Source organism: Nicotiana attenuata, unplaced genomic scaffold (genome assembly GCF_001879085.1).
Source record: "Nicotiana attenuata strain UT unplaced genomic scaffold, NIATTr2, whole genome shotgun sequence".
In the NCBI taxonomy this organism is placed as follows: domain Eukaryota; kingdom Viridiplantae; phylum Streptophyta; class Magnoliopsida; order Solanales; family Solanaceae; genus Nicotiana; species Nicotiana attenuata.
Genome location: NW_017672640.1, coordinates 134,745 through 140,383, shown reverse-complemented (window position 1 = coordinate 140,383; position 5,639 = coordinate 134,745).

Sequence of the window (5,639 nt, the reverse complement as noted above, 5' to 3'; positions counted from 1 at the left end):
TAAACATGCTATCGTAATTACACAACTGTGTAATTACTAGGCTGTGTAATTACTACCCTAGTAATTACACCAATTCCAATTACAAGGTGGCTTTCCAAACAGACTCTTACAATAGAGGCTCAGTATAAAAGAAGAGTAAAAATAGTAAATTTCATAAAATAAGCCGCTCGGGCAAGCCTCTCAGTCACCCGTGACTCAACTCTCATTAATCAGCATTGTTGATACCCAATTCTTCCCTGCATATTTTTCAAAATAACATATATATGCATATATAAGCACGCCTAAGGATTTTAGTATTTTTTTCCCAACTTTTTAAAGATTTTTAAAATCAATTTATTGTCCATTTTTGTACTACAAAATCAGTAATTATTCCCAAAATGATCAATTTTGGTGAATAATTTATTTTATTCCCATGATTATACAAAAATATAGTTAAAGTAATTTTAATACATTTTTTACAATTTTTTTTAGTATTTTATAGCTAAATTGCATATAATTGCAATTCTAGCCTATTTTAAATTTAATAGCATTTTAATTATGAAAATTGGTTCCAGTATTTTTAAATTAATATTTATGTGTTGTTAACTGACTCAATACTTTTAATTTGCTTCTAAAATCATTATTACTATTTTTATAAAAAAAAAAGGGAAAACTGGCTATTTAACATTTAGCCTCATTTCTTTGCAATTACAGGCTGTTTACATATTTTAGCCCTCAAATTGACCCAATCCTAACCCCATTTGGGCCGGCCCAATTCCAATTTTACCCAACCCCTTGACCCATTTGTTTAACCCGCCCGGATTTTCTTTCAATCTAGGCCGTTGATCATTTTGATCAACGGCCAGGATCACCCCTTTCCATTTTAGTTCCCCAACCCCACCCTAATCGCCCCATTTCGTTTAGTCTGCCGCCCTTGAATACTCTCCACTCCCTAAATTCTCTCGAAGGAACCCTAACCGTCTCCGACCCTTTTCCACCGTACTTTCACCGGAATCCATGGCTTCTCAGGCCATGGATGGTCTTTACTCACCCCCCTCCACCATTAGACCATGGGTGTTCGAAGCTTTGAGGTTTGACCTCGATGATTCTCTTTCATACCTTCTTAGATCTATGGTTCTATGGCCTCTCCGGCCATGCTCTGGCGTATTCAAGCATTAGGAGCCTACTTCCCACCTCATCCGACTCCAGATCGGAGTTTCTTCCGAGCCTTCCTCATTTCTAGGGTTTCTCCGAAATCCTAAGCTATTCGAGGTTTTTCTTTGTTTGTTTTCTTAGATCTGTGATATATTTGTGTTCTATTGGATTTTTTAAGTGTTTTCCCCAATCTTTTCATTCAAAAATTTTTCTCTTCGATTTAGGGTTTCTGAAATGTTTTCAAAACATCTTTCTGATTCTTTTCTTTATGTGTGTTTGCCTATATTATGCTCGTGTGTTTACCTTCTCTACCACGCATGTGTTGTTCTTCTGTTTTCTTCCTACTATACACGATTCTTCTATATCTTTGTATTCTACTGTGCCTTTAGACTAGGCTCGCATGTTAATCTTTGTTATGTTCTTCTATCTATTCTTTGCTATATTTTTAGTATTTTTCTACTGTACGTATTTCCTATTGAGTTCTTAAATTTTGTGTGCTTTACCTGACTTTGTTTGAGTTCTAAGCATGCTTCCTTTATTGTTCTTAAGTTTACATCACTTCTTCTCTCTGCTGAACTTGCTTAAATTCCGAAGCTTTTCTCAAACATGTTCTTTATACTTTCAAACCTGCTATAATGTTTGTTGGTCTCTTATGAGTCTCTGAAAGAGACCTCTGAGTCTGTTTCAATGGCTTGCCTTCTCATCTCTGTGCCTGATTCGAGTGAAAACCCTAGAATTTGGGGGTTTCTTTGGCAAATTCGATTTTGTGTTTGGACTGGGGTTCTACTTTGAAACCCAGAACTCTCAGACTCATGCCGAGTCTATAAATTGGACCTGAACCATTTTTATGACTGTTCTATGATAGTCTTTTCTAATCAGCATGGCAACTCCTTCTTGTTTGATATTTGTGTGCCTCATATATGAGAAATTCTTCTTTCAAAAAGGTTTTGCCAATTATGATTGATTCTGAATTCCTTTTAGCAAGGTTTGATTGATTGTTATTGATTTTCCTTAAGTAAAACCCTTTCCTCTCTTTTCCTGACTTGGTTCATTCGAACAAAGCCTGCGATTTTGATTTTACTGACTGTTTAATTGGTTCTGTTTCCTTATTTTCACAAACTGTGTACCACTGGACTTTTTTTCCCTTAAATAAACTCCTATGTATTTACCCTCTTTGTGTTACTTTGGAAAAGATTTCAGTCAAATTCTTTCCTTAACTGTCTTCTACCCGTTTGAAATCAGGATCCCTTAACTAAAGGGAGACTTTATGTGATTGATTGTAAAACTATTTTCTTACCTTTTCGTACTTGCCTTCTGCACTATAAAAGGGGACTACCCTTCTGCACTTTCAAGGACACACGATTGAATACTCTTTAAAACAACTTCGAATTCAATACTTTTACACACCTTCAACTTACACTACTCACCTCACACTCTCAATTTCAATACTTTCACATTCTCATCTGAGTTTCTTCTGGCTGTTTGCTTGCGATTTGGGCTTTACTACTATTTTTTCTCTGCTTACTTCTGAAACTGGTATGTCCTAATTTAGTTTCAGCCATCACACCAATGTGTTTATTTACAACTTCTGCAATCCTGTTTACTTTACTGTCCATGCTCATTGATTAATCTGTATATTATTCTCTTTGCACCTATTTTCTGCTGTGAATCCCTATACCCGTATTCCCTCTATGTGTTTGAGTTAAGGTTCAGGCATGGCAGTATCCAAATTGCTGGTCATGTTTGGACCCGATCCTTAATGGATCCTAACTCCCAAACAAATGTGGCTAACAGGCTGGTCAGGGGTGTGCCACCACTCCTAATTGCTGGGTATGACCACCAGCCTGCCATGGCCTTCCAAGAATCCCCTATATTTCACTTACATTCATTCCTAGTTTCTATGTTCTGCCCCCCTCCTATGAGCCTTGCTTTGGGACCTTGAGTTCCGTCTAAACTTGGCCTTCTGAGGGCTGGCCCTTCCACACTGCACTTAAATTCAATTCTGCAATTTATTTGGGTGTAAGCACTGCCTGGAGTTCATGAAGCTCCTGGGAACTCTGACACACCCAAAAATGAGAAAGGCTTTGGAAATCAGATCTTTGGAGTTGGTTTATTTCATGTTTCAGACTTGGGAGTCTAAATAAGGCTCTCCTTGGTTGTACTTTAATTTCTGATGTAATTTTACTTTCCTTTATTCATTCTGGGTTGTAATAGTTTGTAATAACTTATGGGGGTAAATAGTGAAAAGGGGAGGGTCACTCGTGTATGCATGTGGGTAGACATCATGTTCTTAGGTGTTTATTCCTGCAATCTCATCCTGCTTTTCATCTATGCATATCATATAGAAATCCTGCTTATAGTTCTTCACTTATGCATGTCATATAGAAATCTCGTCTATAGTTCTGCAGTTATGCATTTCACATAGAAATCCTGCTTATAGTTCTGCACTTATGCATGTCATATATAAATCCTGTCTATAGTTCTGCACTTATGCATTTCATATAGAAATCCTGCTTATAGTTTTGCACTTATGCATATATAGATACCATGCCTTTGAGGTTCTACACTCATATAGATACCATGACTATAGGCTTCTGCATTCTTGCATCGTATAGATAACCTGCCTATAGGATCTTTTAAATTCTGCATTTTGCATCTATCGTTAGGCAAACGCTTTATAGGTTTAAAATAACAAAATCGCATTATAGATACCATGCCTATAGGACTCTCGCGTTTCTATAAACGTTTTAAAATCAATCACGCCTAGAAAGCATGCCTATAAGGGTAATCAACTGAATCTGAATCAAGCCTAAAATCAACAATTTCGATACTCAACATCTGCAGAGTGTATGTTTGCTCTCTTTAAAATCAGTATACTTCGCATTGCTAGATGTCATGCCCATAGGTCTCACCTAGGCAAGCCATTAGGTAATTAATTAACTACACCAGTCTTTAATAATTACAACCACCGAGCAGGCCTAATTTGGACTTCTTATCTGAAAATATGTGATAAATCAGCGATGCCTTAACGTTTAAGTTTAATTAAAGACCTAATCAGTATCTGAAAGACATGCTAAAACTATATGTTCTTTATGTTTTAAGGAGGTTTGTTCGAGCCTTGTCTGTTATGTGCTTCCCCATACTTGTCATGTATGTTATGAATGTCGCCTTAGACTTTTGTCCTTTTTAAACTCTAAAAGCCAATTTTCCCACCCCTTTAGGACTAGTAGTCCCTAATACCTCCGTGGCTGATAGGATTGGGACGGGTAATAACATGCAATAAGTAACGAGATCATTCCGCGATTTAATACCTTAACGGGGTGCGTAAGGGTAGAAATGGATATGACGACCACGTGATAACACCGCGTGTATAAATGGTTACCAGGTGTTGTGTGGGGTGATCCGTGTTATTTATAAACCTAGGACCCCCTCCCTCTATACTTGTTTACTTCCTTTTTCTAGAATTTTAAAGTTGTTTAGTTTTTAGTTTCTTTAACTTCTTCTTTTACTTCAATCACTTGTACTTATTATGCAAAATCTCTCTTTTAATTTTCTGATTTTCAGTACTATTTCTCCCCAAACTTCCGCCTCTTTCACTTTTTTTTCGAATTACTTGCACCAGTTATTTGACCCCTTCTCCTTTACTTGTGTATCTTTCTTTAATTATAAAACTACCTTCTTCCAAAATTCAGCACTCTTTAAACCTCTTGTACTTCTTTTATTTGCAACCGTTATGTGAAAGTTACCTAGTATTTACAATGCTTGCTTGATTACTTGTTGTTTGCATTTAAAGTCACAATTGTAGCATCGCCGGGAACCACACTAGTGGATCTTGAGGGGTTCCTAACACCTTCCCCTCGAGATAATTTCAAGCCCTTACCCAACCTCTGGTTTTCTAAATCAAATGCATTTTTAGTGTCCTNATATATATATATATATATATATATATATATATATATATATATATATACATACATACATATATACATACATACATATATATATATATATAGTGCAGCCCCATCCATAATTATATAATCCTCACCATCAGGCCCTCGGCCTCTCTCAGTCATCAACCTCACAAGCCACTCGGCATTTCAGTGAAAAATCAGGGAACTCTGCTCAAACAACTTCCATATATTTAAAAATAGAGTAATGAAACTGAATCAAACAATAAACATGTAAAAATCATGACCGAGGATATGCTTTTGAATCAAAATAGTGTGAGGATAGTAGTAAAATACCCCTGAGGGTTCAAACAGTACGGCACAAGGCCCCAAACATGGAATTCAGTCCATGTTAACAGAATCATTTCTAAAACACATAGATATCATATAGAGTTTATCAAAATATGCAACTTTACAGTTGCCACGGGACGGACCAAGTCACAATCCCTACTGGTGCAGGCCCACACGCCCGTCACCTAGCATGTGTGTCACCTCATTTACCAAAATAGTACGAAATTCTTGGGTGTCATACCCTCAGGTCTAGATTTACAATCGTTA